Raw genomic sequence first — 24,199 nt, 5'->3', positions numbered from 1 at the left:
CGACGTAGTTGAACTGTACCGTGCGGGGCGAAATGACACTATTCGAAACCGGCGCCGAGGCGAGTGTTTTACACCACGGGCTTATATGACAGGGGTAAAGAACAGCTGCAGAGACGTGTACTGGCGAATAGACGTGCAACTGTTCAGCAACTGATCGCCCAGATGACATAAGGAGCTACCAGTGGTGTCTTCTCAACGACCGTTCCGCGAAAGTTGCTGCATATCGTCCACCGCAAGAGGCGCCTGGTTCGTGCACCAATGCTGCCTGCTGATCATTGATGACGAAGACTGTAAATTGCACGCCAGTTCTGCAGCAGGACATCCACTGGGCGGTGACAGATGGTCTTTTCAGACCAATCACGTTTTATGCACCTTCGGAAAGATGGCCTATGGCGTGTAGGCCGTGAAACATATGGAAACAAATACCCTGCTACAGTTGTCGGAAGGGTCCAGACTGGAGGATGAGCGTTACGGTCTGAGGAATGCTTTCCTGGTATTGTGTGAGCGATTTGGTTCATTCTGGAAGGCGTAGTGGATCAACACAACCACGCATCAGTCCTTTGGAACCACACAACTACTTTGGCAGGTGGTTACATTAATGTCACAAGACAGTGTACAATGCCTGTCATAGTCACTGGGATACGTGATTGGAAAAGATTCAGATCATACCAGTGCGGAGGACAGATCCATAATACTAAGGAGCTATCCTACTGAAGCCAACCCGCTGTAGAGCCCTGCAACAAGTTTCACGGTCACATATGTTGACTTATTTTGGACAAAGCGGAAAGCTCTTTAGGGTTCACATGAATTCCTTTAATCACCGACTGCACGATACGCACATTGCAATAGTTGTTCAAAGAGAACCATGAGACTACAGATAGCGGCACTATAATTCATACCTTCTTTCTTGACTTATCAGACAGCCTTCCGTTCAGTTCCGCATGAATTATGTGACGACCTAGTTGAGAAAATGTATACTTTCCATCGCACTAAAGTCTCATCAATCAGACTGAAAAATTGCTACGATACGTCGTTCATTGTGGTTGGGACATCGTTAGAAGGAAAATATGCTTCCCGCATATCCCAGGCAAGGGTGCCAGGATGTTGCCGTTTGTGATAAAGACGACGTGATAAACGTTTCCTGCTTCTTCAAGGGGGTTTCGCGGAAAACGTCGTTGTGTACAGGGAAGTCACGTCGTTATGAAACAGTTCCGAACTCCAGGAAGATTTGCAGATGGTTACGACACGATAGCGTTCGACTACACGATAGGCGATCTGTTACTGGTCTCATTCCCAATAAGGAAGCAAATGTGAACATGTGTGCAGAGTCATTTATCTGTAACGATCACATAATGTGGCGGTGGGACAGGCAGATGCTGCACTACGATTTATCAGATGAAACCTACAGATGTTTAAACATCACCTTAGGAGGTCACCCTCATGAGAGAAAACCTTTAAATACATTTTGTGTACGTTGTGTCTCACAGATGGCAAATATTAGAAGAAAATCGTGTTAAGAACCACCAAGCGATTTTGACGAGGTAAACGTCTATTCACCGTTAGTTTCGATTAACAGATTATCTTCAGGTAACACTGAATTAATTACATCATCCTGTATCTCACAATAAGTGTCACCGAACTCCAGTGGTAGAGTCTACAAAATAGACGTTGTGGACTGCGTGCAGACATACATTTAAAATTCTGTAATCTTACGTCCTAATGCGAATCAAGAAACATATTATCTCCTCCAGCCTTCATCTAGCGTAATTATCAGTGAATTTAGATGTTTTGTACTGTACAGTCACATGAAAACATTCCTTTTTCAGGTAAAACATCGCCAGATCCATCAAGAAAATGGATTATCTTGGTACAACGTGTATCCTGCGTGACAAATCGTATGGTGGCTTGCGGAATATAAAAGTAGTGATGAATTTTCTCGGAAGATTAAAACTATCTGCTAGACCACGACTCGAACCTGACAACTTTGACTTTCGCAGGCAAGTGCTCTGTCGAGTGAGCCGTTACAGCCATGAAGCACGACCAGCTCTAAATGCTGCACTTCGGCCAGTATGTCATTCCTACCTGCCGAGTTATATTCCTACGAATTCCATCACTTGTTTCACAGTACAACACTTGCAACGCATGACATCTTTCTATTTTACCATTCGCTATACCACCTTCGTGGGCCAAACCACGCAGTTTTCGACGAGTCTCCTTGTTTGTTTCCATAAGCATGCGCCTAAATTAACTTATCGACACATCACGTCATTACATTGTCTTCCGATTAGTTACTCTATGGGCACTGCGACAAATGAAATCTGCATACTCAAACGGGACTCCATACCCAAACAGGACTCCAGCCTATATCTGGCAGCGCACTGCGGTTCCACTATTTTACATTTCTCACAAACTAACTCAAAGCTTCGGCCTGCCCTTAGGTCATCTCTCTCTAGACCTTCGAATCTCCTCAAAGATCGAGATACGGAGGGAGAAATGATATAGCGTAGGATTCGACTCCAGTGCATCCAGACATATTACTAGGATCTTTTAACTTTAGATTATTTGGTGGAGTATACGAAGCGATTATGATTTGTGACGATATAAATAGTGAAAAGAGAGACGCCCAAATACCAGAGCCCCATAGTTTTAACTGGCCGTAAACGCTAATCACGGAGAGTGTTCTGCTAAAGAGGAAAAGTAAAACATCTAAGTTTACTATGTATCAGCATGCACGACACTAACCATGGAAAAATGATGTCATCTTACTAAGCTATTCTGTCGGTTATCTAAGCCAGTAATGGAAACTTCGTTCTGTGAGACATACCGCGGAGACGACATGGAGCTAAAGATTAAGTCGTCGCATCCACCACTGAGACAGCGTTAGATGTAGGGAAAATTTGCCATTTTGTCCCGGTTTCTTATAATTTTTTTTGTAAAATAAATTCGTCTTCATATTAGTGGAAGCCGGGCACATAAACGCCATCCGCAGGCGCTGGGAGGGGGAGGGTGCATCGGTACACCAACCGCCATGTCGTCCTCTGTCAATTGCGCCCCTAGATGCGATTGGAGGGCGCGTAGCCAGCGCACCGTTTTCTTCAGCTTTCGTGACTATGAGCCGCTTCTGTTCAGTCCAATAGCTCCTCATTTAACATCGTGAGTCTTAGTTCACTCCATTCTACTCCTCCCACCAAGGAAAACCCGGGTCTTCTGGATATCAGCCAGCCGCGCTGATCAAGCAGACATGGAGGCGGACACAGTGCGTACGCGGCTACAAAACTCTAGCTGCAAATGGTAATATATAGACAACATCAACATGAAAGGATTCCTGTAAGTCGCACTTTAAAAGAAGCGAACAGGTCTTTTCGTAAGACTATATCTCCTATATGGACAACTTAAGCATAAAAGCTAAAATATTACCTTCGCGTCAGCTTTAAGTTTCTTGTGATTGCTGGTAGGTGTGTCTGTCGTGCAGCTATATCGCTTGGTCACTCGCTAATTACGTGATTTTCGTCGAAGATACAGCAGTGCACCTCCAACAGCTAAAATCATTCGATTATGCTCCAACAGTTTCAGGACACCAGTTGTTTGTATAATTAGAAATCCACAAGTATCCCCCGTGCACCTCTTCAAGACGTAGCGTGCGTTCAACGGTTTCCGCAAATAGTCCAGAGAAGCATACTCGTCCTACTAGTCGGGAGCTAGCCATTCCTCCCGCGTCTGTCTCGTTTTGAGGCGACATTTCCGTTTGTAAGCCATACATCCCTTAGTAATGTTGAAAACAATGTGTAGAATTATGCGAGTACATTCAGGGCTTGGAGAGAGAAGATAACAGTTTCCTCTGACATTTAGTGTTCAGTGATAAAGCTACGTTCCATTTAAATGGAAAAGTGGGCCGCCAGCAACAACAACTTGTGGAACATGTCCTGCTACCACTGACCACCTCAAACGATAATCGATGCTGACGTTATACATCTGCGAGGAGTTTTTGAAAGTTTGACCGTGAGAGAACGTAATGGAAACAGAGCAATCAAAATGGGAATCGTTTCCGAAATACTCCAGCAGAGTGTAAACAATAGTAAACGGTGGATCAGGAACAGACGTTCTATCAGCACAAAAGTAAGTCGTAACATTGCATATTAAACCAAATCGCCAGCCTAATTAGGTATTCTTGTGTCAAGCAAAATAAAGCAGAAGCAGTCCTAAGGCTAACCTAACCTTCCTTGACAGAACTCTTGCCTTATATCTGTTCGCACTATAACACAGTGAACTAAGCTTGAAAAACTGTTCAAATGGCTCTGAGCACCATGGAACTTAACATCTTAGGTCACCAGTCCCCTACACTAAGAACTACTTAAACCTATCTAACCTAAGGACATGACACACATCCACGCCCAAGGCAGGATTGGAACCTGCGACCGTAGCAGCAGCGCGGTTCCGGACTGAAGCGTCTAGAACCGCTCGGCCACAGCGGCCGGCTAACCTTGTAGATAAATGTGGTACTAACTAGTAAGTCAGATGAGCAAATGGCCAGTGAGATAGTAAACAGCAACATATACCTCTCAACATGTACCTCAACTAACTAGGTGTAACAGTTCATAAAGCCAAATAATGACACACATGAAACTAGAAGCAATACTGAACAGGGAAAAGCTTGAAATGATTCTGAATTTAAATCAAGGGGTCTACCAATGATCATAATCTATAATTTCATTGCCTAATACAGTGTATCTATGCCTGTGCATTAACCAGCTTGCATTACAATAGATAGCACTGTAAACAGTTCTTTCTTAAACTCTTTTTGAGGCAACTTAACAGAATGCAAATCCAACTACCCTGGCTCTGAAGGAGCCTTTTCATTACTGCATTAAATAACTAGGCTGGTACATGAGGACCCTTAAACTTTCATGATTTGAAGAACCATGCTCAATAACAGAACTACACCAGTATGTATCAGAAAAAGTAAGTATTGTTATCATTAATTGTTAGTTAAGTGTAGCACAACAAACCATAACTCTTTAAATAAGAAATTTGCTTTCATAAGCAGTCTTTTGACCTGTTCAGAATTATAATTGCCCGTGAAAATGACAACACAACGTTAAATTCAAGTTCAGACACATTTTCGTAATAAATTAGGACACTCGGAATTAAATTCACTATGATAGGAATCTTGTACATATTTGTGATTTGGGATAATCACGGGTGTAAGATAGAGATTTCTTAGTAATACCACTATTGCTATTAAATTCAAGCAAATTTCACAAATACTTAGTCCATTTACAGAGTGCCAAATGCAAAACAATTTATTGGAAGGCTGGCGGCACTTGTGGTGCAATTTTCAAAGGCTATTAAACAGTCGGCGATGCAGTCATGACAGTACAGTTGGCCTCGCCCTATTACTGATCTTGGTGTCGAAGTAATAATTTTACATGGCCAAAAACCATGCCATGATAATGGTATCACTAAATTCAGCATCCGAGGCCCATGAATACTGTCCTTAAGGTCTCCTGGCATCAAAACTGCAGGAATATGAGCCACTATTATCCACTGCTGCTAACTAAGCGTTTACCACAGCACTGCTCAGCCCAGACTCCTTACCCTTCACAAAGAACGAGTTGCCACTTGCGCACCGACCACGCCTTTTCCACTGTGCCAGGCTACTTCCCTAGCTGCGTGGCTTCCCCACATATTTTACATTTAACCCTACGTTCTCTAATTATGGACCAAGTCATTTATAGTACATTACATGACAATCATTTCAGTAGTTATCTAAATTCACAAGCATAATTTAAACAACATCGTTCAAAAAGTCACATAACTGAAACATATATACATAGCCAAAGAATTTCCATAACAGATACATTATACATAAGCAATACTACAAATTGACGTAGAAATATCGATACACATACAAAATAAGTCAAAAATAGGTGTTGCAAAAGCAGCATCCTCATACCATAGCTACTTAGGAGAGAGACTCTCGAAAGCTTTATACGTTTTGCGTCATCCCTAGAAAAACGATTTAGGGACCGTCTTCCTTTACAGAAGAGACGATTACAGGAATCACACATCTGGACATGCTGGAGAACTAGCTTTTACCACAATTCAGATAACATTTCGATATTTTTCTCAACAGTTCGGAGTATTGTCGTAGTCGTATCTGATTTTAAGAGCATTTCTTAACTTTGAGCTGCCTCAAGTATGGATGGTAAGAGGCATACGCCCTGCAACACTGGCCTGCGATCTCGCCTGATTTCTCGGTACGGTTTTGTGTGGGTTTGTGAATGAATCCGTCCGATTGCCTCCCATTCCAACAGCTCTGGGTCAACTGTGAGGCTGCTTTGCAACAACGGTGAAAGCATAAACTCCAGACACTCTCTCAAAGCTGTGGGTAGAGTTCGACTATCGTGCAGATGTTTGTCGTGCGTCCGCTGGTAGGCTTACAGAACATTTGCGAACGGTACATGAAAACTCAAAATTTTTTCTAAAATTATTTCCTGAAGGTCGTAAGTACATGAATCTGCAACATACACCCTTGTAAAATTGAACTTTTCTTTAGAAAACGAAAGCTAAGTAATCCTAAGCGTAAGTTAAAATTCACCCCAAGGTTCTATCTTCATTCACGTCGAAGGCTTTTTTTTCCGGGTCAACAGGATTCCTCATGGTTTGATGAGAATTGCCACGAATTCCTATCACGTGCCAACCTCTTCATCTTACAGTACCACTAGCATGCAACGTTCTCAGCTATTTGCTTGATACATTCTAGTTTCTGTTTTCCCCAACAGTTTATGCACTACACCGCTGCCACATATAGAATGCAAGCTATTTCTTGACGTCTCAACACATATCCCGTCATCCCGTCCCTTCTTATTGTCAATTTTTCCAGATACACTATCTCATCAAAAGTATCCGGACACCCCTATGTAACGCAAAGTCGAACACTACACGCCACAAGGGTCTGTCCCAACCAGTGTAAGAGGAGGCGGGATATTATCAGCATGGAAGGAATATAACAGCACAATGGATCGGAGGGAGAGATGACTGACTTCGGAGGTGGACTGGTTGGCTCTGAGCACTATGGGACTTAACTTCTGAGGTCATCAGTCCCCTAGAACTTAGAACTACTTAAAACTGACTAACCTCAGGACATCACACACATCCATGCCCGAGGCGGGATTCGAACCTGCGACAGTCGCGGTCGGGCGGTTCCAGACTGTAGCGCCTAGAACCGCTCGGCCACGCCGCGCTGACTGGTCATTTGACGTAAACAAAGTAACAGTTAAGGGACATTTCAACCCCTTAAAGCTCCGCAAGTCGACTGTTAGAGATGTGATTGTATAGTAGAAACGCGAAGGAACAACCAAAGCAAACTAGGACCAGGTAGAAGTTATCTATTCATGGACAGAGACGTTTAGTATTGCGGAGGATGCTTGTAAAAGTCTCCTTAAATGAGCAGAAGATTCACTCTCAAGTTCCAAAGAGCTACTAGCAATCCATCTAGCAGAATGACTATGTGTCGGGAGTTAAAAGAATCTGCACTATGGTCGAGCAGTTCCTCATAAGCTACACAGAACTGTAATCAGTGCTGAGCAACCCATGAGGTGGTGCAGACAGCGGCACCACTGGACAGTGCAGGACGGGGAACGACTGAGCTGGAGTGTTGATTCAAGCTATATCTTGCAGAAATCGGATAGGGGAATTTAGATCTGGCGAATACCCGGCGAATGTTTCCTGCAGTGCCAAAAGTGCAGGAGGGAGGTGATGTTATGGTATAGGGGTATTTTTCGTGGTTAGGGTGTCCTTACCGTATTACGCTTAAGAGAACGCTAAATGCGAGAGCATATAAACACATTTAATAGAATTCCATACTGTGTACAGTAGAGGAACAATTCGGAGACGAAGATTGTTTTTGCCAATACGACAACGCATCCTGTGGACAGTAACATTCCTGAAATGACCCAGCCAGCCCAAAGTCGCGATGGAAACCGAATGAAATATCTTTGGGTGAGTTAGAACGCCGACTTCTCTCGAAACCATAGCATCCAATATCACTGCCTTCTCTGGGCTGAACGAGATGGCGCAGCGGTTAACAACCTGGACTCGCATTCGGGAGGATGACGGTTCAAACCTGCGTCCGGTCATCCTGATTTAGGTTTTCCGTCATTTCCCTGAATCGCTGCAGGCAAATGCAGGGATGGGCCCTTTGATAGGGCACGGCCGACTTCCTTCCTTAATCCGATGGGCCGAAAGACCACGCTGTTTTGTCCCCTCTCCCAAATCAACCAACCAACATTCTCTTGAGGAAGAAGTTTCGACACTTAAGGAAGAATCTTCCACAGACATTCAGGCACCTCATGGAGGGTCTCCCCACCGGAGTTCTAGCCCTCGTAAAGGCGACAGTTTGACACACCTCATAATAGCCCACTAACAGGTGCACAGGTATTTTTGATTACATAGTGTATTTCTCTCCTCGTCGATTCTGCGGAAAACTTACTCAATTACTGTTTTATCCACATAATTTTCAACATCCTTCTGTAGCACCACATGTCAAACGTATAGACGCTTTCTTTTTTTTTTTGTTTTCCCATTATGATTCACTTCCACATAATGCTGTGCTGGAAACCTGCTTTCTCAGGAATTTGTTCCACAAAATAAGTCCGATTTCTGATACTCGTAGACGTCTTTTGGTCATGAATGCACTCTTCTCCTGTGTTAGTCTATTTTTGCATCCTCCTTGCTTCGTCTGTCACGCGATATTTCGCTTGCAAAGTAGCACAACTCCTTCGTGACCTTCAGTTATGATGTCAAGTTGATCACTAATCTCATTTACTCTCGACTTTTTTCGATTAACCATTAGTCTATAGTGCGTGCTCATTAGAATTTAGTTATTCCTCACTTTCCCTGAGAACGGTAGTGTCATCAGCGAATCACGTCACTGACATCACTTCACCTCGAATTTTAATCCCACTCCGGAACCTTTGTTTTACTTGCATCACTGCTTCGTCGATGCATAGTCTGAACAGCAGGAACGAAAGATTACATCCGTCCCCGAAACCCTTTCTCAACCAAGCACTTCGTTCTTGGTTTTCCAGTCTTACTTTTCCCTCTTGGTTTTTTCCAAAGCTTACACCTGTCTTTCTGAAAATTTCGGACATTTTGCATCGTTTTGCTTTGTCGCCCGCCTTTTCTAGCTCGACAAATGCTGTAATTATGTCTTTATTTTTCTTAAATCTTGCTTCTTTTATCAAGTGCAGCATCAGAATTTCCTCTCTGGTGCCTCTACTTTTCCCAAAGCCAAACTGGTCGTCTTGTAAGAAATCCTCAGTTTTGCGAAATCGGATGAATACTTTTGAAATACTGTCTATTTTTCCTCGAGATAAAGTCCACCTTCCGCTTCGGCGTGCTATGCTTGACCACGACGTCCACGGAGCGGCTTAGCCGGTGCGCGCCTCTCGGTGATATATTGAGGCGAGATCGCGCTTCAGCCAGTAGCTGTCCGCCTGCGACTGCGAGCGTATCCTCCAGCGGAGACTGCCGGCACTACAGCAGGTAGGTACCGCTGCGGAGTGCTGCTGGAACGGCAGGTGCTCCGCCGTTGAGATGGATAATATCGCTAATGCAAACGACAGTGGCTCACTTCTTACGTATATGTACATTACTTTATAGACCTAAGGACTGCATACTTCACTCAAGAAGTGACTACGTTTACGCAAATGCACCTGATATATGTACTTCAGAATATATCGAATTTCAAGGCTGCAGCGATTTGTGTTTTTTTTTTCTCCTGTCTTAATACCCTATTTTCGATGGTTAAAGGTGCAGGAGGGAAACAGTGAAGAACTACCAAACTGTCGATTTTCACAATCCTTACATAATGCTAAATTGCTACTTTTTTAAAAAGTTATGTTGGCTTTTGGCCTGAAGGCCACGCAGCAATCTCTGTGTTACAGGAATTTTCTAGGATTTTACAGTGTAAGGCTATATTTATTTAAAAATTGTGTAATAACTGTAAAATACATTGTCTGATGAATGATTGCTGCTATATTAGAATGTAATGGTTGATGATACCTGATTAACTGTTGTACGATATCACTTTGCTGGTTTGCGTACAGCTTACATTCGAAAATAATGTGACTTAAATCTCTTACTGCTATTCTTTCACAGTAAGAATTATGTCGAACGTGTATTCGGTGAACATGGCTGGGGAATAATCCATAATTAGCTCTCGCGCAGAGTATTATTTGCTTTAATTGTGTGGAACCAGAGCGTCGAGGGCATGTTTGGCGATATTTGTCTGTTTTATTTCCCGTTATTGCGCATCGATGATTAAGATTCGTTTTGCCTTTGCCGTCTTGCTCTTCTGTATAGTGTAATCTTTAAGTATAATGTCTGTACTAATATGTTTTTGAGTGTGCAGTTTTGAGCGTCTGTCTTCTCTACGTCATCGAATTATTGATTACATTTAATTTTAGCGCGTCCCTTGATACATATAAACTTCATCTTCCTGATTTCTTCGTTTTCCTTGGTGTCTTTTATAATCTCCGTTACCAGCGCGTTAGTTTTCTTGAGAATGGGTATTATCAACATTTCTGGGATCAAGCTCCTACAATCCATTAAAATCAAAGTGTTTTTTACTGTTACGTTCCGAAGTAATGTGAAGTTGCAAGTATAGCTCTGGTTTCTGTATAAAAACTAGAAGTCCCACTGCGAAACGAAATCATTACCTCGTAAACTGTACTAGGGCTTAGGTATTTGTAACCCATTCTTTCATTAGCTGTGGTTTTGGAGCCTTCAGTATATATCTCGAAATATTCTTGGCAATTATCAGAATGGAACTATCAAGACAATTCTGCTGCGATACAAGTTTGTGGATATGAATGTTATCATTGAGATTCAGGAAGGGAGTGGGTGGCTGGTTGATCGGTTTATATGAAGTTTGAGAGTGTGGATGTGCTTAGCTGCAAATGACCTTTTACAACCAGTGGTGCTACTAAAAGCATTCCACTGACGTGACGAGCTGCATACTGGTCAAACAGACTGTAGCAGCTAGACCGATTGAGCATTAACGAAGTTGGAGATTGCACAAGTCAGATTCCACTTTTGCTGAACATTTATTGCAGGTGGGTCGTAAATACAAAGTAATCACAAGATGTTCTACCTATAGCCAACAAAGACAAAAAAACTTATTTGAAGGAGTTTGTGCAAAAAAACCTTTTTGCTCCAAACCCTACCTGGTTCCAAACGTTTGTTTCTTATCGTTAAATATAAAGAAAGCACTAACTACGTTACTGCTAAGTTTGTTTGTTACAAGCGATGTTAAGCGATTCGTTGGTAGCAGTTGAACTAGTTGAAGTACTTCATGATTCGAGATGAGTATTAATAAGGGAAATATTTCAGTTAGGCCACTTTACTTCCCTAGAATCCCACAATCCATTACGCAACTTATTCTCTTAACGACATGTTTCGAAATAAGCCTACGTGTGATGGGAAGCGTACGCTTAAGCTGTTTCGTCATTGTATTACAATTTCTCTGTCATCGAAAACACATAGTGTTCCAGTTCCCCCTTCAGCGGTGTTTCGCGGCCATTATTTATCACGCTGGAACTCTTCGCAGTTAATGAAGAAATGAACGAGCCACTTATAGCAATCTCCGTAGCGCCGTTTTAGCTGCTATATCCAAAATATTTCGCGCACCATGGCTGTACAACACATACATTTTAGCTTTGCTTTTCTCTTCCCTAGCTTTGAAACATCGGAGAAAGGAAGACGTTGGACAAATATTATATTAGCAATGGGACTGCCACACGTTATGTGATGAATTAATACATACTTTGTCGTTGTTTGACGTCGCATCTCACTTATTTTCCCAAGTGGAAACAATATTCCCGATAGTATTGTACTTCTTGTTGCGTTCTGCAGTCTGAATATTGTTTTGATGCAGCTCTTCACACTGGCGTATGTTGTCGAAGCCTCGTCATAACTGTACAACTACTGTGACTGACATCCGTTTGAAACTGACTGCTGTACATGCGCCTTGTGCTTCCTCTGCAATGTTTAGCCCCACTCTTTCTTATAGTACCAAGGTAACGATTCCTCTAAACATCAGCATGTGTCCTATAAAGAAATCCGTTCTTTTTGTCAAGCTGTTCTTCCACAATTTTCTTTCTCCCTAAATTAGATTCAGTACTTCACTAGTTATCCGATCTACCCACTTAATCTTCAGCATTCTTCTGTAGCATCAAATTTCAAAATCTTCTACTTTCTTCTTGTTTCAAATGTTTATCATCAATATCAGTCATGCTTCGCTTCTGGACAAGGCTACACTCCAGACTGTTCCGATATCATAGGACTGGGTGGCTGGATTAGTAAGGGTCGAGGCTGGAATTGAATCTTAATTTCTCTAAGTGGGCTTCAACAATTGAAAATGAAACTCTCCCTGATGTTCAACACCCATCTCCCTCTGTATGATGACGGGAAGCGAATGCTGTCTCGCTCCTAATGGACTGTTGATGTTGGCCGATCGTCCAAGACACCCCCCGCAAGATCGGGTGGTGAGACTTCAACGCAGGCCAGACGTAGAACACTCTGCGGCAGGATCTCTGAAACTACAATCGTCCTAGAAGTAACTTAGAACAAACTTAGCAGCGGACTTAATAGCTTAATCTTCCAACGAACAGTTAACTATTTTTATCGCCCCTTTTTAGCTCTAACTTTTATGCCGTCGTCGACACTGTGGGGTCTTCTACCATAGGAAGCGTGGAAGGGGTTTTTTTTTTTGGTGGCCATTGTCCTGTTTCTACAACAAAATTGCACACGTGTATGAACAGGGTTCTTTATTCGTAAGAACAAGAAGCCACTTATCTTCAAACAAATTGCTTTGGTACAAGCTCTTCTGTAATAGTCCTCATTAGTCTCACTGCTGGTGCAGTACACGTCCCGCTATGCACACTACTCTGGTCACTATGTGCTGTCTGAGACTGAGACTCTGAATGCGACTGCGACTGTCTGTGGCTGATTGGGCCCCCTGGTCCACGGCAGCGATCTTAATACTGGTGGTCGAGAGAGCGTTGGCCGTGCGTTTCTTGCGAGTCCGTCTTTGGCCTCTCTCCTGACAGGTGCACTTGATTCAGCGCCTATTATCGATCTTCTCGCAACCTCTTTGCCGACTGCTGTGCTGGCGACAGCTTACGCCAGCACACTAAAGTGCGTGGCCCATAACGAAGTTCAACTGCTTAGCCCCACAATAAGCAGAAATATCACAGAACAAGAAAGGGCGCTAGGCAACTTTAATACTAGAGTAAGGTTTATAACATTAAACACAAATGGCAGGCAAAAGAGAATCAAGCTTTAGCAACAAGTTTCTTACAACTTAAAACTTAGTAGTGAACAAGTGCGTGATTACTAGATGCAGGCAGAGTAGGCTAACATTTCTTTGCAGCGAGGCTTTTAAAACTTACTACACTAAACTTAATACTGGCCAAGCTCAATGCCCACTATATTCAAACAATAAGCTACCGTCACCCAAAGGTACTACACGCTTTTAACCTCCCCAACCGAATGTGATTGCTTAACCTTAACAGGGCGTAAGCTTGCAAGCGAGGCCGAACACTGGCCAGGTTATAACCGCACGGACCCTTAGGCGCTGCGTAAAACAATGTTAAACAAGCCCATGCGTGCATACCCAGCTCGTCAGTTGCGGTCAAAAGCTCTTACTGAAACTTTACTAACTGCAGTGCTGCATCACTTTAACATTCTACAGAAGAGAAGCGCGCTGCTCCGAAGAACACAGTCCGTGATACAACTGCCTCAAAAGGGCAACATACACACTTTATAATAAAAACGTTAGAGCCAATTCAAAGGAACAATACGATAAAAGCCCTGACCGTACAACGTCCTGCACTTCCAGGACATAGTTACCGCACAACACAGCACAGGAACTTCTCAACTCTCAGTTTTTTAAAAACACAACATATCCACGTGACAGACCACCCCTACCTTCCCCTTTTTGGTTACATCAATAGCAACAACCAGACACGGACGATCCAGAATCACCACAGCCAAGAATGGTGTCACTGCTGAATAAAGACCGTTTCCGTCAGCCTACTGCGACGGACCCATGTCCTAACATTCCGTTGCAACCAATGAAACTTTTGCCACCAACCTTGTCGTCGGAGGCAATCCTTACAACATTCCACAACGGCCTCCCTACACCACAACAAGGAGAATCTTACGCAGCGCCTCTAGAATAGTAGCAGCTACTCCGTAACGGTCGTTTCCATCGCTTTACTACGGTGGACATGCTTTTGTAGTTGTCTTTAGCAACAAGAAGGTTCCAGAATGAGATTTTCACTCTGCAGCGGAGTGTGCGCTGATATGAAACTTCCTGGCAGATTAAAACTGTGTGCCCGACCGAGACTCGAACTCGGGACCTTTGCCTTTCGCGGGCAAGTGCTCTATCAACTGAGCTACCGAAGCACGACTCACGCCCGGTACTCACAGCTTTACTTCTGCCAGTACCTCGTCTCCTACCTTCCAAACTTTGCAGAAGCTCTCCTGCGAACCTTGCAGAACTAGCACTCCTGAAAGAAAGGATATAGCGGAGACATGGCTTAGCCACAGCCTGGGGGATGTTTCCAGAATGAGACTTTCACTCTGCAGCGGAGTGTGCGCTGATATGAAACTTCCTGGCAGATTAAAACTGTGTGCCCGACCGAGACTCGAACTCGGGAAGGTAGGAGACGAGGTACTGGCAGAAGTAAAGCTGTGAGTAGCGGGCGTGAGTCGTGCTTCGGTAGCTCAGTTGGTAGAGCACTTGCCCGCGAAAGGCAAAGGTCCCGAGTTCGAGTCTCGGTCGGGCACACAGTTTTAATCTGCCAGGAAGTTTTTAACAAGAAGGTTATCAAGCACAGCTGTTATCGAAGCCAGTCCTTGCAACAACCCGTAACGTCCGCACCACAAAACAAGACAAGGAAATCAACGCGTCACATACAGTTGAAGAATCAGGCTAACAATTCGCAGTCGTTACCGGCACTTTAATACGATAGAAAACACCACCAAGAAGCTGATGAACCGAGGTATCTGTCTTAGCCAGTTCTCGTAGTCAACCACCATGGCAACACCACACAGCTTCCTGTCGTTGGCGTGTTTTATCGGCTACGTCTTTTTAAGGCAGACATAAACGTTACAAAGACGCTATTCACCACTTAATCGAACCCTGTCCGCAACGTCAAAGGGAAACAACGGGAACGATCGGCTGAGCCTAACCAAAAATCTTGGCTACGAATTACTCTCTCCAGTGTCCTGACTGAGTCCAACTAATAACCAAAATGGTGGACCACCACAGAAGTATTTGAACACTTTCGCAGATCTTAACCGTGGCCAACACAGCTCTGCCTCGTCGCTGTGGTGTACCTACGCAAAGCTGCGGCCGTAAACATCGGCAGTCAAGAACTTAGCGCCCGGCCTTGCTTGCACTACTCCACGCTGCCACCTGTGACGCCTCTAGCACCACTGCAACGTCACTCACGCCTCTAGGCACTACCAACTACCGTGAAATACAGGGGGAACTGTGGTAGATCCGCAACTGCGAGAAATGCAGATTGCCGGAGGAGGAAACCAACCGGCACAAGATGAATGTCTTATGAAATGCTTTCCTAAATTGCCCCAGTATTGTCTCTAAATTTACATTCGTTGTTAACGAATTTCGCTTTTTCAGAAATGCTTCTCTTACGGTTGCCAGAGTGCATTTTACATCGTCTCAACTTCTGCCATCGTCACTTATTTTGCAACCCAGATAGCAAAACGAAGTAGTTCATCAACATCGCACTAACCAATTCGACTACATTCCATCAGCCTAGTTTAACTTTCGCTGCTCTTCATCTTATAACTTCTGTTAAAGAGACTAACCATTCCACTCAACTGCTCTTCCAATTCCTTTGCTGTCTCTGCCTTTTCCCTCTTTATATTTTACAGTTTTATTTTGAGAAATTAATTGTCAAAAGCGTTCTCTCAGTCTACAAATGCTGGATTGTGCGACTGCCTTTCTGCAGTCTACCTTGTGAAATAAGTCTTAAAAACAGTGTAAGTAGGCTGTTTAGGTTTTTATGTTGGTAAAGCCACGTAGCGCTTTGACTGAAAATCACTGACTGTGCTGTGTGCAGTCTGTGGCTGGTTGGACTCATTGTTGGAATATTCCCTTGTGTAGTGTGAACAGCGCATAGCCTTGGGCAGTTGGAGGTGAGGCGCCAGCAGTGGTGGATGTGGAGAGAGAGATGCCAGAGATTTGAGAACGGACGAACTGGACGTGTGTCCGCCAGAAAAAGGAAATTTGTAAAGAAGGATGTCATGAATCGATATATGTATATATGATGACTTTTGAACACTATTAAGGTAAATACAGTGTTTGTTCCCTATCAAAATCTTTCATTTGCTAACTATGCCTATCAGTAGTTAGTGCCTTCAGTAGTTAGAATCTTTTATTTAGCTGGCAGTATTGGTGCTCGCTGTATTGCAGTAGTTTGTGTAACGAAGATTTTTGTGAGGTACGTGATTCTTGAAAGGTATAGGTTATTGTTAGTCAGGGCTCTTCTTTTGTAGGGATAGTTGAAAGTCAGATTGCGTTGCACTAAAAATATTGTGTGTCAGTTTAGAAATAATCAGAATAAGTAAAGAGAGAAAGTCTGAGTACGTTCCGTTTTGCTCATCTGTTAGAAAATAAAATAACGTAAAGGTTTACCAATACAGTCATTCATAATTTTTCCAAGGGGACGTTTCAACAGTATTCCCTCTCGAATTACATTTCTTCGAAAATACAGTCCTCCCCCACCTCGGTTTCTATCAATGAACCCCATCTGTAAGTAATTTAACTGAATATTTTGCCACCACATCATATTAACCTGATGGATCTGTAATATTCGCACCTGTCAGTATCTCCCCTCTAATACACGATCCATTAAACTACAGAGTTTTACATCACATGCAGCTGAGTGCAGTCACAGAAAAAAAAGGCAAATTTGTCATTTCGAGAGCACTACGTGACCGAAATGGTGCGTATTCATTTCGAAAATCTGTGCTGAAGTCTAGTGAATCGATCTTCTTTCTCTTACTTACTGCCGTACCCCTCTGAAAGCAGCCTCACCATTTACATCTATAACCCACAATGAATGTAGTACCACGATTATTTTCCATTTACCATTCGATTCTCAGTAATGAGGAAGACCTGGTTTCATCACAGTGATTTATGACCACTCCCAACCTGTTACTTTACAGTTCGTTATCTCTCCTTCCCTCTCCCCCTCCCCCCCTCCCTCCTTCTCACACTAGGCCTCATGGGCTGCTATCCTGCATTTAGGATCTAATTTATGACAGTGATTGGTCTGCAGGCACTTGTTGGTCTTCATTTTGAAAATGATTTATTACTCAATTAATTATCCTTAAGACTTTATTATTCAAGATGGCTGCCTCTATATTTAAGTCAACCTTATATTTACCACTATAATTTATTATCAAAGATGACTGCATCTTTATCCATGTCACCTGTACTCAGGTACCCATAATAGCCTAATTTAGAAACGCTGGGAAATTGGAGAAGTCAAAGAGAGGCACAGAGGATGGACAAAAATATGGAAAGACCAGAAACACATTTACGATGCGCAGTGCGAATTAGGAAAACCGGCTTCCTGTCGGCTCATAACGGATTAATACAGGCCCTGTATGTTTTTCCAGTGAATCTTTTACCATTATTCCCGCAAAATCGAGGCAAGTTCAGGTGATGATAGAGGTTGATAAGGAGCAAGCACTCGTCTTTCAAAGTATACCACAAATGTTCAATAATACTGACATCTGGTGACTGTGATGGACAAGGGAGATACGGAAGTTCATTCTCGTGCTCACAAAACAAGTCCTGGATGATACGAGCTGTGTGAACAGGTTCACTGTCGCCTTGGAACGCCTCGTCTCCATTGAAGAGAAATACGGTATAGACCTGATCAGCAAAAATTGTCACATAATCCATCTCAGTACTGCGATCTTGTAGAATAATCAAGGGCCACATTGAATGCATGATGTGACTGCCCAAATCATCTCCGAACCGGTGCCATATTTCACTCTTGGGACATAAACTGGGCCAGATGTTGGAAACAGTGTGAAACAAGACTCAACCAAACAAATTACTTTCTTCCATTGTTCTGTAGTCCAGGTTTTATGACTTCGGCACAACATTTTTCTGCTACGGCCATTTCCATCACTGACGAGTGGTTTTGGAATTCCAGATCGCCCCTCAATTTCTTGCTGATTAAGCTCCATTCATGTTGATTCAGTGATGACAGAGTTCGCGAGTGCGACATTCGGTTCTGCAGTGACTTTTGTTGCTGCCGTCCTCCTATTTTTCGTCCGTCTTCATCTACGACGGTCTCTCACAACCACTCAACATAACTTTCATCCTCATTGATGTGTTTCTGCCTTTCACGTAAGTGCTACCAATCTTTGATACGTTTCCTCTTGAAACACCGAACACTTTCGGCTACCTTGGTTGCGGAAGCACGCAGCATACGAGCACCAACAATTTGCCCACGTTCGACTTCACTTAGCTTAACATAACGCACTGTGACTATGCAGAAGACTGTTCTGACCACGACTGAAACCTGCAACGTGTTGAGGATATTGCGCAGTTGCCGTGCCTGGTCAGATACAACAACACAACGCGCAGTCTTGGATAGCATCTGCGTTTATGTTCAATCACGTCTTTCTCGCGGTGGTTACTTATCTTTGTCCAATCACCGTAGCTTGCATACTGCATGGTCTCTTCTTAAAATACATAGGTAGTAATTAAGGGTTCATACTTTCAGCTACCCACTTCATTTCATGTTCATCTAACTATTCACTTTCAACTACTTTCCAGTGTCACCCAACAATTTCTCAAGATCGTCATCCAAAGACACATGTAGATTATCGTAAATCCGTGTCTTTTTCCGCTGTGTGTGTGTGTGTGTGTGTGTGTGTGCGTGTGTGTGTATTGTAAAATAGGATGGACGAAGAACGTATATTTATCTGAACAAATACTGCTCATGACCCTTCACGCTCTGCTGGCCAACCGCCGACATACGACACTGCCTAGGGCCCAAAGCCGCCAGTAAACCCTAAAAGCAACAACTTTGCGAAAGAGCTGCGCCATACGAGGTGGCTCAGCCTCCAGCCAGTGAAAGCGCACGTCCAATTTGGCCGGCTCGAAGGCCCGGTGTGGAATAGTTCTTCTAGTGCAGCTACCGGTGCGGTAAGAAGCTGCTAATAGCTCTTGGCCCATACGCCATCACTCCTATGTGCACCGCATATGTGATCAACGGCGCTTTCTATGTCAAGTGTGATAGCAGCCGAGCGCTGACAGGCGCTGCATAGCCACTGCTACCAAGTCACTGCACTGCTCCGTGTCATACTTTTTCGTCCCCTACGGACACAGTCCAACTTTGCCATTAGTTTCAGCCAAACATAGACTAGTATTTTTGATAAATAATAAAGACAATTTAGATATGATAATAACATTTTGCTTTGCTGTAAAGATCAAACCATTCCGAGCAGTTACTTAGATCAGCAAAAGGCGTCAAACTAATTGCACCTCTTTCGTACGAATTTATACGGGATTCCTCGGGGGAAAGACGTGTTTGGTAAATTTCGAAGATGATAACATATAGAGCATTCCAATCAACACCGATCAGTCAAAAGTCACAGTACTTTTCAAAAAGTAGTAACTGGCAGTAGAAAAAAATTTTTCGTTATCAAACCAATTGTATTCATTTAGTTCTGAAGATGGAACAAAGTCGGGCTGATCAACGAATTGTAGATTAGATCCTCTACAAGGCTGACACGTGTGCATGGTGTTTGCTACAACTTGTCTGATATATAGGTCAGCCTGAGACTTTTTTGGATTCTTTCTGAGATCCTCTGCTGCAAATGTAGACTTCGTTTCACATCTCTGAGGTAAGTGGTATAATGTGCGCTTTAGGTGGTTCGTTTCGAACAGGTGCAACGCATTTAAAACGTATAATGCGAAATCCCTTCTCCATAGTAGCTACATTAATCCATATAAACCACTACAATTTTAATATTTGCAGAGCATTGCCACACTACCACAGATTTCTTTGCTTATGAATCAGTAACGCCTTCATTTTTTAAGTACTGAGAGGGACACTGATCTATTTTTTTAAATCATGCATTTACCATAATTATGTTTTTCCCAAGCAACGTAAAGTCATCCATTCGTAATTTGCAATGGTTTCAATATTACAGAACTCCAGGGTGATCGAACCAAAATTGTACTTCCAAAACGTACGAGAAATAGAGAATTGAAAGACGCATAATGACCAAAGTCAGTACTTGTAATTATTATTGAAGTTTCCACACAGTTTACAGAAAAATAATTAAAACCATAGGCTGACAAAGCATATCTTCTTGGACGCACGTTAGTAGCTCTGACCCACCCTATTTTTTTCGTATAGAACTGAAATTTGTACCATTAACAAACTCATGGCTGTTAAATGTAGTACATTGTAGAACACTGTTTGACAGTTTACACATCTTCTGTTGCAAATTTCGATTACTTCTTCTGTATACAGTTTTTTCTAAGTGTACCTACAAATCATTGAAACATTGCTAAAGTGGGAATTATATAGAATTATGATCGATCTCTGCACTATACGTACTACAACGATCCTAGAATGTTTCAATATCCCTCTGCGAGTGTATAGATAAGTGCTGTTATCTCCAACTTACACTGTGACGTAATGTTATATGACAGCGTGTGCATACAATGTAATTTTGTGTATAACTTAGAATGTTTCGTCTTTCCTTTACTAAACTACAAATATGTTGTGTGATCTTCTTCTTATATCTAGTCTACATTAAAAGCCTACAGCTTTCGTTGCAAATTCCGATAACTTCCTCTTTATGCTACTTTTTCTACTTGCATCTGCAAATCAGTGCAATATTTTTGAAGCGGGAATTGCAAAGAATTCTAACATGTAGGTGCAGGTAGCGAATTATAACGACTATGTTACAGATGGTTTGTGTGGTAATAGAATTGGATGTTTTCCGTGGTTCACACTGACCAGCCAAACATTATGATCACTGCCCACCACAACACTGGATGCTGCCCGGTGGCTTTGCGGGCACGTGACGCGGAAACAAAAGTATGTAAGCTTAACCGACACTGATGGGGGATCATGGGAAATCGGATGGGAAATCGATTGAGATAACCGACTTTAACAAAGGGCAGATTATTATAAGGCAGTGCCTGTGAACGAATAACTCGAAAACGGCGAAGCTCGTCGAATGTTCACGTGCTACTATTATGAGAATCTACGGAAAGAGGTAGAAGGACAGTGAAACTACCCCCAGTAACTAAATGGTCGGACGTCCCCGACTCTTCACAGAACGTGGGGTTCGGAAGCTTGTCTGCTCTGTAAAGTAGGGTAGATGGTGATATGTAGTATCTCTGTCGAAAGAACACAACACTAGCGCACACACGATTGTACCGAAGCACACCGTTCATTGCACGTTGTTGAACATGCACCTCCGCAGCAGACAGCTCTACCTTTTCACATGTTGACCCAACGATATCGTCTATTACGATTTCATTGGACGGGGGCCATCGGGCTTCGGCCGTCGATCAATGGAAACGCGTCGGCTCCTCCGGTCAATCTCATTTTTGCTACGCTAGGTCGCTGGTCGCCTCCACAAACGCCGTCATCGAGGTGAATGGTGGCTCGAAGCGTACAGCGTGCCACGGACGCAGACTGATGGGAACAATATTATGTTGTGGGAGACATTCTCCTGTGCATGCATGGGTCCTGTGATAGTAATCGACGACACGCTAACAGCTGTGAACCATCTGCTTTCCTTCATGCTTGATGGCTTCCCCGACAGCGATGTCATCTTTCAGCAGCGAAACTGTCCGTGTCTCGGAGACAGAACCGTGTTACTGTGGATTGAGTTAACTCAGATTGATGTCTCGTGGACCACATTCACCTGCTGTAAATTCTATGAAACCCATCTGGGAAGCTATCGGGTGCCATCACCGCGTATGCAAATCAGTGGCCCGTTATTTACGCTTATTTTATGGCCTGTGCGTAGGCAACTAATGCTACATACCTACACAAACCTACCAACAAACTGTCGGATCCCTGACACCCACAAGCTATTAAGCAGCGATCGTAATGTTTTATCTCATCAGTTGACATGCAGCTGCTGCCTCGAGATATTACTAGGGTATCAGATTGTACAAGTTGCTTGTGCCTCATATCCTATAACTGGACTCTGAATGATGTGCTACACTCAAATCGTAGAACACTTGTTAACAGACGATTCAGAACTGTCGAATACAGGCAAAATTCCTTTAACAACAGTACTTCGCAGGAAATAAAATGATGTTCTTTTAACAAAATTGTTTTATTTGCGCACCAATCCTGCCTTTTTATTTTTTTATGTGATGTAAAAGTTTATAAAAATGCGTAGTCGTTATAGCTCAGTCAATAAGGTAATTTCACAGACCTATACAAAATAGAGCAGTCCCATTACTATCATATCCCCAACTGGCTAAGCTATAACGACTTCATTTTTTTTTTTTTTTTTTTTTGAGAATTTTAGGAAACAAATGGTTCAAATGGCTCTGAGCACTATGGGACTTAACATCTGTGGTCATCAGTTCCCTAGAACTTAGAACTACTTAAACCTAACTAACCTAAGGACATCACACACATCCATGCCCGAGGCAGGATTCGAACCTGCGACCGTAGCTGTCGCGCGGTTCCGGACTGAGCTTTAGGAAACAAATACGCATTAAACATACTGACAAATTATTTTATTTCTTCCCTCTTACAGTGCTCATAGTTCAGTTAAAAAGAGTTATTCCCTAAACTGCAGAATGATATCAGGGATTTCTGTAGAGAAAAACAATATATTGTTTTTTTAACAACAGTGACTTACTTTTCAAAGTTAAAAATGTCCTAAGTGTATGTTAACACAGGAAATTGCTATATTATAAACGATGGAATTCCCACTTCATTTATCTACACTGACTGTAATCACTACGAATGAACATAATGGAGTTAAACCTTTTATCAACCAAAGTTATACGCCTGTGTGAATTTCATACATCAAAACACGCAGCATATGGGGAAAGTGGGACTAGATATTTAACACAAGCAACTGCGTCTCTGAATGGAAAGAACAGCAGTCCCAACCCTTCCTGGAAGCAAATTCTATGCAGTCGAGCACTGACGAAAGCCCTCAATCATACGCTGTTCTGATTCGGTATTCGGGATAACAACTTTGTCAAATTTCTGAAGATTTTATGGGAGTTTAATATCGGTTACATACCTTGCAGTGTTTATGTCTCTATGTTCAGAAAAAATGTCCTCTACAGTATCTTTAACCTTCATGAGAATCAAAAAGACATCTGACATAATAACACAACAGATTCAACCTCTCGATTTTGCAATTACTTCCAAACTTCGAAACCTCCACCAAAACAGAAACACACAGTTTCATCTCTGTTAGAGGTATAAAAGAATCTAGCATCATTTGGTTTGTCTATATATTGCTTTACATCTAATAAACAAACATGAAAGGGTGCCAGGCTCGCCTCGTATGTTCTATATTTAGGATGAGTTGATCCAGTGTAGAGGGTGATGCCTTATACATCTTGTGCTGAACTGCGCAACAGTGATAGTTCAGTATATGAATGCAGAAGTATTTCCTTTCCATACAGGCTACAATTATAGTACAAAAGTCAGTTCGAGGCCTAGCATTTCACCCGTCATAGACAAAATTCCACAGGTTGACCTCTCCCACTTCAGACATCCCGTATCTTACACAGACATGTCTTCATATTTTCATCTATTCTCAAGAGATCAAAGACGGTGACACTTCCAGTCATTTCTTGACCTACCTTCTACGTTTGCTTATACGTTAAATCCGCTTGTAAATTCCTATCCTAATCGTGCTTTTCTATGTGTGTACCAGACCTGTCATGGGTGGATTCATTGCAGACCCTACCCCAGACGTAACATGGAAGGCTGCATCACTGGACGCTACTCCAGACCTAACGCAGATGGAGCCTACTCCAAACACTGCCACAGACCTATCGCAGCTAGCTCCATTCCCACATTCTACCAACATTCATAGAAATTTTCCCTTCTCTTTTCCTTCCTAA

At 42.8% G+C, this 24,199-nt stretch overlaps 1 protein-coding gene across 1 annotated transcript in view; it reads left to right on the top strand.

The window, feature by feature from the left end:
* The first annotated feature begins 9,467 nt into the window (after positions 1-9,467).
* The window catches only part of LOC124607217, a 64,360-nt gene continuing 49,628 nt past the window's right edge, over positions 9,468-24,199 (top strand). Inside the window, exon 1 of the mRNA XM_047139487.1 lies at positions 9,468-9,546. The gene's annotated coding sequence lies outside the window, so the exon portion shown is untranslated. The remainder of the gene's footprint in view (positions 9,547-24,199) is intronic.

Source organism: Schistocerca americana, chromosome 3 (genome assembly GCF_021461395.2).
Source record: "Schistocerca americana isolate TAMUIC-IGC-003095 chromosome 3, iqSchAmer2.1, whole genome shotgun sequence".
NCBI lineage: Eukaryota > Metazoa > Arthropoda > Insecta > Orthoptera > Acrididae > Schistocerca > Schistocerca americana.
Note: the sequence above shows the minus strand (reverse complement) of the source record. Positions and strands in the feature narration are given on the sequence as shown.